The following is a 12,114-nucleotide window of genomic DNA, read 5'->3' on the forward strand; positions in this document are numbered from 1 at the left end:
CCTGGTCTTACCATAACAGGGTTTAATTTTAAACACACTGTGTTTTCAGTTCCCCCTTGGTGAATTATTTTTCACTGCTTTCCAATTACAAGGCAAAGAAACCAGCACAACAGGTTTCTCAGGTTTAAATAAGAAAAGTGAAATTTTATTAAACTTAAACTCTAATTGGTTAACGCCTACAGATACACGACGTTCCCATGCTAGCATGCACACGCGATACACACATGCAGATTGAGACAGAAAGAAAACAGAAGAAATAAAGTGGAAAAGGTTGAGGCAATATCTGAGGAGGTTTTTTGTGTTATGGTTCTTCGAGCTCACTGTAGTGTCCTTTATTGCAGGTAGATCTTGCTTTTCACTGGGGCCCAGTATTCTTCTTAAACCTTGTTCGCTGTAGGAGACTTTTCTCTCTTGTGGTTCATGTGTCTTCAGTGGATTTGGAATTCTGTGAGAAAGAGATGGGAACGGGCAGACAGGAGAGGCTGTGGCAAGCCAGCCAGGAGAGATCTTCTCAATCCAGGAGCATTCTGCTTTCTGCCCAAACTGTTTGTACAAATTCAAAAAACTCAGGTTGCCCAGCAGGTTAGTCATGTGACTAATAAAAACAAGAAATGCTGGAACCACTCAGCAGGTCCAGCAGCATCTGTGGAAAGAGAAGCAGAGTTAACGTTTCCACAGATGCTGCCAGACCTGCTGAGTGGTTCCAACATTTCTTGTTTTTATTTCAGATTTCCAGCATCTGCAGTATTTTGCTTTTATTTTAGTCATGTGACTAGCTGGTTTGACCATGTCTGTTTGTGTATTCGGCCATCTTAGCAGTCAACCTGGAATGGGAGCTCCCACACCTTCAATGTCTGGTGATCAAAAGTCCATTGTGGGTTGAATGTGTCAGGGAATAGTCCTTTGGCCTTTCTAAGCACTGTCTGTCTGTAAATCCTGGCCTGAATAATCTTCTCTAATAGTTTCCCTACCACTGACGTAAGGCTCACCGGCCTATAATTTCCTGGATTATCCTTGCTATCCTTCTTAAACAAAGGAACAACATTGGCTATTCTCCAGTCCTCTGGGACCTCACCTGTAGCCAATGAGGATGCAAAGATTTCTGTCAAGGCCCCAGCAATTTCTTCCCTTGCCTCCCTCAGTATTCTGGGGTCGATCCCATCAGGCCCTGGGGACTTATCTACCTGAATGCTTTGCAAGACGCCAAACACCTCCTCCTTTTTGATAATGAGATGACTGAGACTATCTCCACTCCCTTCCCTAGACTCATCATCCACCAAGTCCTTCTCTTTGGTGAATACTGATGCAAAGTACTCATTTAGTACCTCGCCCATTTCCTCTGGCTCCACACATAGATTCGCTCCTCTGTCCTTGAGTGGGCCAACCCTTTCCCTGGTTACACTCTTGCTCTTTATATACGTATAAAAAGCCTTGGGATTCTCCTTCATCCTGTTTGCCAATGACTTTTCATGATGCTTCTTAGCCCTCCTGACTCCTTGCTTGAGTTCCTTCCTACTTTCTTTATATTCCTCAAGGGCTTCATCTGTTCCCAGCCTTCTAGCCCTTATGAATGCTTCCTTTTTCTTTTTGACTAGGCTCACAATATCCCTTTTATCCAAGGTTCCCGAAACTTGCCAAACTTATCCTTCTTCCTCACAGGAACATGCCGGTCCTGGATTCTAATCGACAAAGATCAGATAGCTGGACCTTTTGAACTGTCAACTCATCTATTGCTGTGAAAGCTACTCTGTACTGTTCACAACCACAGGACAGCTCAAAGCACTTTACAGCCAATGAAATAGTGTTGAAATGTAGCCACTGTTGTAATGTATGAAATGCAGCAGCCAATTTGCGCACAGCTAGGTCCCATAAACAGCAATGAGATAATGACAAGACAATCTGCTATTTTTAATGTTGGTTGAGGGATAAATATTGGCCAGGACATTGGGGTGAACTTCCTTGCTCTTCTTCAAATGGTGCCATGGGATCTTCTACATGCATCTAGGGGTCAGCACAGTATTTCCTCAATACTGCACTAGAGTGTCTACCTAAGCTGACAAAAGCTCTGCTTCTGTGCGACAGAGCCAACCCGAGTTTGTTAATGGTTGTCCTCGAAATGCATGGGTTTTCCCATATGGTAGTTGAGTGTGTTAGATTTGGGCCTATGGCAAATAACCAACTGACAGTTACAATTCTATTTACACTCTGGACAAAGGAAGATAGCTGTCCAAAGCATCTCAAATCTAATAGTAATAGATTAATTCAGTTTTCATTGTCATCCAACAGATGACAATGGTATATTTAGCAACTGATATTCAAAAGCATGCTAAATATCTCTTAAACATAACATCCTACTCCACCAATTCGTTTCTTCACTTTTGTACCTCAAATCTAATATTTGAAATCCTGAAACTAACTTTGTGGAGTCAGAAAATAATTTACAGCACAGAAATGTATTGAAATGGTAGTGAGATATAGGTGCTTTTCTACTAGAGATACCAATGGAAAACTGCTCTTATTGAATTCTTCAGATTTACGCTCTATCAAAGCCAGAGTGAGTGGAAAAAATCGGTTGTCTTCTCATTGATTTCCCTTTCCTCTTCCCTTATCTTCTTCCTACACACCTTTCACACACAGCACCATCCCCCATGAGTCAGAGAATAGGAACAATATAGACTAAAATTAACCTCAACATTAATTCAATCAGTCAGTTTTTTACTTCACAGTGTTGAATAGATCTTCTGATAGTTGATTAATTTTTTTTCTTCCCTTCCCCAGCCCGTTATAAGAAGCATTCTATGTTCACAGAATCTGCCACCTGGCAGGCCCAGCTGAAGGGGAAATTGCTAGCGAGTAATGGACTTTTAACATCAGTAATGACTAGGATCAGAAATCAAGACTTGTGAATGGGAATCAGCAGCGCTCATGACAAGTATTAGTTTGGCCTTGTGGTAACGATCTTGCCTCTAAGTCCCACTCGGGAGACTTAAGCACATAATCTGAGCTAACAGCAAGGGAAATGACATTATGTCAATGACAACACTTCAAAAAGTAACTCATAGTCTGTGAAATACTTTGGGACATCCTGAGGATATGAAAGGTGCTATATAAATGCAAGCTCTTTATTTTAAAAACCATGAACCCCAGTTGTATTGAACACCTTTAATCATTCCTCTCCATTTTACTAATTTTGCAAATCTCAAATAATTCACCAAATAATTTACGTTTTAATGATCGGCAGGTTCTGGGGAAATCAGATTGGAGACAGAGGAGCTGAAGCCTTCGCCGAGGCATTGAAAGATCACCCCAGTCTGAAGAATCTGAGGTAACTAATTTCATTATCAGGTGGCATTTGCATGCAAAACATACTGAATGTTTAAGGAGGCATTGATGTGCCATGTCAAAAAGTTTTGTTCTGTATTTTCACATCAGAGTACTTTTTACCTAAAGGTAACTGTAGAAAAAAATAGAACCTTACTAGTCCTCTTATTACCAAAGTATCGGAAGGTTGTCTTAAGAAGAGTAAATGAAAGAAAATATATGTTCCCATCCAACTCTGTTTGGAGGCATTCCTGGAGATTTGATCTTGTGACATTCTGACCATATGCCACCTGACCATGTGGTACCTGACCACATGGCATGTGATCATGTGACATTCAACCACATAACATTTGCTCACACGACTTCTACAAATGTTCTTGCACTTAACTTATAAAGCTTGGGTCCCCCGTAATTGAATACTTTTGCTTGCGGTTTTGCACTAGCAGTTGTTGTGTGACAAGTTCCAAGAACCAAGAGTTCAACCATGAGTGGGTGAAGAAAAAAAAGATCTGCATTTATATAACGACATTCACAAATACAGGACATCTCAAACGATCTTTACAGCCAATGAAGCACTTTTTGAAGCACAGTCACTGTTGTAATAGGGGAAACGTGGCAGCCAATGTGTGCACAGCAAGCTTCCACAAATAGCAATGTGATACTGACCAGATAATCTGGTTTAGTCATGTTGATTGAGGGATAAATATTGGCCAGGGTATCGGGGATAACTCCCTTACTGTCCTTCAAAACAGTGCTGTGGGATCTTTTACATCCACCTGAGGGAGTAGATGGGGCCTCAGTTTAAAATCTCATCTGAAAGACACATTTTCTGAGTGTAGTACTCCCTCAGTACTGCACTGGAATGTCAGCCCTAATTTTTGTGCTCAAGTCCTCGAGTGCCTTCAAGACTGGCCCCAGCAACGACACCTCACCTATCTCTGTTCTGGGGTTCCAGCACTGGGCCTGGGTCCAAGGCCTCTGCAGTGCTGGCAGTGGCCATCACTCCCAGTGGCACTGTCGATACTGTTGAGCTGCCGGCCCTCTAATTGATCAGCAGCTCTTGGAGGTGGGATCTACATCCTTCAAGGCACAGGGATCCTAGCTCCTGAAACTTTGATTTGGAAAGACTGGAGGATCGCTTCGTGGTTCACGAAAAGGCAGAGGTGGGGTTCTCCCTGGCTTTTCAGCCTGGCGCTGGCAGCCCCACCTCCAGCACAAAATCCAACCCAATGTGTCTAGCATGTGTATGGTCGCAGGCAAATCACCAAGAATGGGATGAATATTTTGCAGGTTGATTGAAAACAAGATAACAACCCGTGGAGCTACATACCTCCTTCAGTCACTCAAAGGAAACACAACCATAGATGAGATCTGGTAAGGCAAAAATCTTAATCAGCATTTCTTTTGCATCAATGAGCCTCAGCTAATACTGAATTTTAATAAGCGTTAAATCAGAAGGTCATTCTACATTATTTAACCGGTTTGTTCCCCTTTCTCTTGAAGTTCTACAGACCCTTCAGGCACCAGCCCTGTTTAGTACCCCATCAACAATCTTTATATCATATGTCAACCTATTTAGCAAGTGTTAACAGACTATGTAATCAGGGGCAGGCATCAGCCTGGATATCCGCACCTCCTCCAAATGTCTACACACTGGTTAATGCATAATAATTAGGATGGGAATCCTCCTCTCCAGCTTAGTGGCACTGTAGCATCTGCTTTGCCACCCCAGCTGAGATCAGCTAATTCAATACAGACTGACCAAGCCTTTGGTTCAGTCATGACATTCCTACACCCAAACCACTGCTTCACACTGTTCTCCAAGGGACGACCATAGGAAATAGGAGCAAGAGTAGACCATTCAGCCCCTCGAGCCTGCTCTGCCATTTAACTAGATCATGGCTGATCTTCTACCTCAACACCATTTTCCCTTAAATTCCACCAGCTGCTGTGGTGGGATTTGAACCCATGTTGCCAGGACATTAGCCCAGGCCTCTGGATTACTATTTCAGTGACATTACCATTACACCACCATCACATACCCACAAAGAGTATGAAGGTATGAAATTAGACAGATTTCTTTCAGAAAATAATACGTTTAATGCAGTATGTAAGTATTAGAGATGTGACATGTGGCATGTGTAGCATGCTTTATAGGAAACAGGTGACTTTGGACCTATATCTCCAAAGATCTCCACCTCTGAAGGTTTTTATATGTCATTTCTGGATCTGTTGTAGACTAATTGATAAAAGGTTAATTGCTGTGATTAGTCAGTAGTTCCATTATTACTGTATGATGTGACTGGTAAAAGGTGAATTGGATGAACCTTGTTCTTTTTTCATTTCTATGATCCTATGAAAAAAAAAGTGCCGACTGGGAATTGATCCTGGGAATACCATTGCTCTATGGATCAATCACCTATTGCCTTTACTAACTGATCCACTGTATAAGCCCAGAAATACTGCATTGTGAGCACCTCTTCTGTGATACATTTCTAGTTCTCACTATATCAAACCATGATGAAACAACTTTTACATGTATAGTTTTCACTTTGAAACTTGATGTTAATTTCTATTGAGGCAATCTAATGCAACAAAATGTCTGTTTTTGCCTTTGAAAGTAATATGTAAAAATTACTCAGGTGGAGGGATGAATGATAGAGGCACCAATGAATGGGATTCAAGTCAACAATTTCTGTTCTGTCAATGAACATTAGAGGAATTGATGATACTTCAAGGCAGACCAAAGGAGATGGGATGGCACTTACAAGTCTCCCTGCATACACCAGTCTACAATGGAGAGGATAACCAGTGTGGACTGATAGTGGACTGGATTTGGTCAGACCTGTGATCTCCCATGGTTTGCAGAATCAGCTATAGTTGGATCTGGTACAGAAACAGAAACCTGAAGATCCAGCTGCCCTGGGAGCCAATATAAGGGACACCATTCACTGAATTGTCTTGCATATGATTGTATAGTACAAGCTTTTAGGACATTTTTCATCTTCTGTTAAGAGTTTAAAAATGCTTCATGAGAGAACCAAATATAATTCCTAGCACTTTGGAGTTTTTGGTCTATGAGAAAAGTAACAAATGGCAATTGTGTAATGATCTGCTGTTTTCATTTCAGCCTAAAGGATAATCACATTCCACCAGAAGACGCCTGCCATCTTGTGAAAGACAAACGCATAGTTATCTAGACCATTGCCGGAACTGTTACTGCTTGGTTCGGTTGGTAGTATTCACACTTCTGAATCAGAAAGTCATTGGTTCAAGCCCATCTCCAGAGATTTGAGACTGACACTCCCTGTGCCATAGTGAGGGAGTGCACCATTGTCAGAGGTACTATCCTTTGGATGGAATGTTAAACCATGGCCCGATCTTCCCCCTCAGGCACTATTTAGAAGAGGAGCCGGGGAATTCATGCCTATATTTAATCAATGCACTTTTGAACTACAAGAAAGCCCCCAGCGATTTAACATCCGCAGCACTTAAAGCAGCCAGAAGTACTGCACAAAGAACAGCTAGGCGTTGCGCAAACGACTACTGGCAACACCTATGCAGTCATATTCAGCTGGCCTCAGACACCGGAAACATCAGAGGAATGTATGATGGCATGAAGAGAGCTCTTGGGCCAACCATCAAGAAGATCACCCCCCTCAAATCTAAATCGGGGGACATAATCACTGACCAACGCAAACAGATGGACCGCTGGGTTGAGCACTACCTAGAACTGTACTCCAGGGAGAATGCTGTCACTGAGACTGCCCTCAATGCAGCCCAGCCTCTACCAGTCATGGATGAGCTGGACATACAGCCAACCAAATCGGAACTCAGTGATGCCATTGATTCCCTAGCCAGCGGAAAAGCCCCTGGGAAGGACAGCATTACCCCTGAAATAATCAAGAGTGCCAAGCCTGCTATACTCTCAGCACTACATGAACTGCTATGCCTGTGCTGGGACGAGGGAGCAGTACCCCAGGACATGCGCGATGCCAACATCATCACCCTCTATAAAAACAAAGGTGACCGCGGTGACTGCAACAACTACCGTGGAATCTCCCTGCTCAGCATAGTGGGGAAAGTCTTTGCTCGAGTCGCTCTGAACAGGCTCCAGAAGCTGGCCGAGCGCGTCTACCCTGAGGCACAGTGTGGCTTTCGTGCAGAGAGATCGACTATTGACATGCTGTTCTCCCTTCGTCAGATACAGGAGAAATGCCGTGAACAACAGATGCCCCTCTACATTGCTTTCATTGATCTCACCAAAGCCTTTGACCTCGTCAGCAGACGTGGTCTCTTCAGACTACTAGAAAAGATCGGATGTCCACCAAAGCTACTAAGTATCATCACCTCATTCCATGACAATATGAAAGGCACAATTCAACATGGTGGCTCCTCATCAGAGCCCTTTCCTATCCTGAGTGGTGTGAAACAGGGCTGTGTTCTCGCACCCACACTTTTTGGGATTTTCTTCTCCCTGCTGCTTTCACATGCGTTCAAATCCTCTGAAGAAGGAATTTTCCTCCACACAAGATCAGGGGGCAGGTTGTTCAACCCTGCCCGTCTAAGAGCGAAGTCCAAAGTACGGAAAGTCCTCATCAGAGAACTCCTCTTTGCTGACGATGCTGCTTTAACATCTCACACTGAAGAATGCCTGCAGAGTCTCATCGACAGGTTTGCGTCTGCCTGCAATGAATTTGGCCTAACCATCAGCCTCAAGAAAACGAACATCATGGGGCAGGATGTCAGAAATGCTCCATCCATCAATATTGGCGACCACGCTCTGGAAGTGGTTCAAGAGTTCACCTACCTAGGCTCAACTATCACCAGTAACCTGTCTCTAGATGCAGAAATCAACAAGCGCATGGGTAAGGCTTTCACTGCTATGTCCAGACTGGCCAAGAGAGTGTGGGAAAATGGCGCACTGACACGGAACACAAAAGTCCGAGTGTATCAGGCCTGTGTCCTCAGTACCTTGCTCTACGGCAGCGAGGCCTGGACAACGTATGCCAGCCAAGAGCGACGTCTCAATTCATTCCATCTTCGCTGCCTTCGGAGAATACTTGGCATCAGGTGGCAGGACTATATCTCCAACACAGAAGTCCTTGAAGCGGCCAACACCCCCAGCTTATACACACTACTGAGTCAGCGGCGCTTGAGATGGCTTGGCCATGTGAGCCGCATGGAAGATGGCAGGATCCCCAAAGACACATTGTACAGCGAGCTCGCCACTGGTATCAGACCCACCGGCCGTCCATATCTCCGTTATAAAGACGTCTGCAAACGCGACATGAAATCATGTGACATTGATCACAAGTCGTGGGAGTCAGTTGCCAGCATTCGCCAGAGCTGGCGGGCAGCCATAAAGACAGGGCTAAATTGTGGCGAGTCGAAGAGACTTAGTAGTTGGCAGGAAAAAAGACAGAGGCGCAAGGGGAGAGCCAACTGTGCAACAGCCCCAACAAACAAATTTCTCTGCAGCACCTGTGGAAGAGCCTGTCACTCCAGAATTGGCCTTTATAGCTACTCCAGGCGCTGCTTCACAAACCACTGACCACCTCCAGGCGCGTATCCATTGTCTCTCGAGATAAGGAGGCCCAAAGAAATTTAATCAATGTCACTAAAACAGATGATATGGTCATTTATTTCATTGCTATTTGTGGGGCGTTGCTGTGTGTAAATTCACTGCTGCATTTCCAACATGACAATAATGACTACACCTCAGAAGTACTTAATTGGCTGTAAAGCATTTTGGGATATCCTGAGGTCATGAAAGCACTGTAGTAATGCAAGTTTATGAACATACGAATTAGGAGCAGGAGTGAGCCATTTGGCCCCTCAAGCCTGCTCTGCCATTCAACAAGATCATGGCTGATCTGATTGTAATCTCGACTCCACATTCCTGCCTACCCCCAATAACCTTTCATCCCCTTGCTTATCAGAAATCTATCTACCTCTGCCTTAAAAATATTTAAAGATTCTGCTTCCACTGCCTTTTGAGGAAGAGAGTTCCAAAGACTTACGAACCTCAGAGAAAAAAAAATTCTCCTTATCCCTGTCTTAAATGGCCGATCCCTTATTTTTAAAAAGTGAGCCCAAGTTCCAGATTCTCCCACAAAAGGAAACATCCTTTCCACATCCACCCTGTCAAGACCCCTCAGGATCTTTTATGTTTCAATCAGGTCACCTCTTACTCTCCTAAACTCCAGCAGATACAAGCCTAGCCTGTCTGCTTCCAATGCATTTATATCCTTCCTTAAATAAGGAGACCAATACTGTGCACAATACTCCAGATGTGATCTCACCAATGCTATGTATAATTGAAGCATAACCTCCTTACTTTTGTGTTCAATTCCCCTCACAATAAACGATAACATTCGATTAGTTTTCCTAATTACTTGCTGAACCTGCATACTAACCTTCTGTAATTCATGCACTAGGGCATCCTGATCTCTCTGCATCTCAGAGCTCTGCAATCTTTCACCATTTAGATAACATGCTTTTTATTCTTTCTGCCAAAATGGACAATTTCACATTTTCCCACATTATACTCCATTTGCCAGATCTTTGCCCACTCACTTAACGTATCTATAATCCCTTTGTCTCCTTCTTATGTCTGCTTCACAACTTACTTTCCAACCTAAAATAAAAACAGAAAGTTCTGGGAAAACTCAGCAGGTCTGGCAGCATCTGTGGAGAGAGAAGCAGAGTTAACATTTCAGATCAGTGACCCTAAAGGTAAACATTAACTCTGCTTCTCTCTCCACATATGCTGCCAGACCTGCTGAGTTTTTCCAGCACTTTGTTTTTATTTCAGATTTCCAGCATCCGCAGTATTTTGCTTTCACTTTCCAACCTATCTTTATATAAATTGTAAAAAGTTGAGGCCCCAGCACTGATCCCTGTGGCACACCACTCATTACATCTCGCCAACCAGAAACTGACAGATTTATGCCTACTTTCTGTTTCTTGTTAGGTAGCCAATCTTCTATCCATGCCAAAATGTTCTCCCCAACACCATGAGTTTTTATTTTCCACAATAACATTTGATGTAGCACCTTATCAAACACCTTCTGGAAATCTAAGTACAATACATCCACAGCACATATTACTTCTTCAAAAAGCTCCAATAAATAGGTTAAACATGATTTCCCTTTTACAAAACCATGTTGACTCTGCCTGATTACCTTGAATTTTTCTAAATGCCCTGCTATAACATCTTTAATAATAGTTTCTTCCATTTTCAGCAAGACAGATGTTAAGCTAACTGGCCTGTAGTTTCCTGTTTTCTGTCTCCCTCCCTTTTTGAATAAAGGAGTTACATTCGCTATTTTCCAATCTAATGGAACCTTCCCCCGAATCTAGGGAATTTTGGAAAATTAAAACCAAAGCATCATTAGCCACTTCTTTTAAGACCCTAAGATGAAGTCCATCATGACCTGGGGACTTGTCAGCCCACAGCTCCAACAATTTGCTTAGTACTACTTCCCTGGTTATTGTAATTTTCTTGAGTTCCTCCCTCCCTTCCATTTCCTGATTTACAGCTATTTCTGGGATGTTACTTGTATCCTGTATAGTGAAGACAGATGCAAAATACCTGTTCAGTTCATCTGCCATCCCCTTATTAATTCCCCAGACTCACTTACTATAGGACCAACGCTCACTTTGTTAACTTTTCTTTTTTAAATAGCTATCAAAATTCTTACTACGTTTTATATTTCTAGCTAGCTTTCTCTTGTACACTAATTTTTCCCTCCTGATCAATCTTTCAGTCATTCTTTGCTATTCTTTATATTCTGTCCAATTGTCTGACCTGCCACCCATCTTTGTGCAATTATATGCTTTTTCTTTAAGTTTGATACTATCTTTAACTTTTTAGTTAATCACATATAGTGGGTCCTCCTGTTGGAATTTTTCTTTCTTGTTGGAATGTATCTACTTTGTGTATTCTGAAATAGCCCCTTAAATGTCTGCCACTGCATCACTATTGACCTATCCCTTAACATACCTTGCCAGTTCACTTTATTTGGTTCTGCTTTCACGCCCTCGTAATTGCCCTTATTTAAGTTTTTAATATCAGTCTTGGAGCCATTCTTCTCTCCCTCAAACATTCCCTGAAGTAAATGATTTTCTGGCCTTATTTTAGTGCGTTATATCAAGGCTGCACTAAACTATACTCTGTATTCTGCATTGGTCGCCAATCAGCCCAATGGAACTCTGTGACTAAGATATCATGTGCATTTATAGATCTCTGCTCGCCAAAAATGTGCTGGGTAATTTTCTCATATTAGGAGGGAGCCGACTGAAGAGATGGTTCCCTGCTGATGTTTAAGAAGTTTAAAAGTCGAAATTTTAAAACTGTTATACCTTAGTAACACCTTGAAACTTCTTTGAACCACCTCTAGAATATGTGCTTGTTTGTAGTGTACCAACATATACCTTTAGATTTTAAAACAGAGAAGGGCCAATGCACATAGTGCAGGAGGACATAAGCAGACCGAAAAAGTGAAGATGAGATAAATCAAATCATATTACTGTTTGTAGGGTACCAGTGGTAATATCAAGGTTCAATTACTGGAGTTTGTATTGATGTGTCTGCAACATTATGGAGCAAGTATGGGACTGGACTGAACGACTGCATTGTTGTTGCAGCGTGCTGTAGAGAGCAAAGAGAAATTATTAGGATAGAATTATTGAATGATACAGCACAGAAGGAGGCTATTTGGCCCATAGTGCTGGTTCTTTGAAAGAACTATTGAATTAGTCCCACTTACCTTCCCTTTCCCCATAGCC

General features: G+C 42.6%; 1 pseudogene; it reads left to right on the plus strand.

Annotated features, from left to right (window-relative positions):
• LOC137383276 (nucleotide-binding oligomerization domain-containing protein 1-like) overlaps positions 1-6,601 on the plus strand; it is a 28,687-nt pseudogene extending 22,086 nt beyond the window's left edge.
• Positions 6,602-12,114: the final 5,513 nt, after the last annotated feature.

This window comes from Heterodontus francisci, chromosome 2 (assembly GCF_036365525.1).
Source record: "Heterodontus francisci isolate sHetFra1 chromosome 2, sHetFra1.hap1, whole genome shotgun sequence".
NCBI classification, from domain to species: domain Eukaryota; kingdom Metazoa; phylum Chordata; class Chondrichthyes; order Heterodontiformes; family Heterodontidae; genus Heterodontus; species Heterodontus francisci.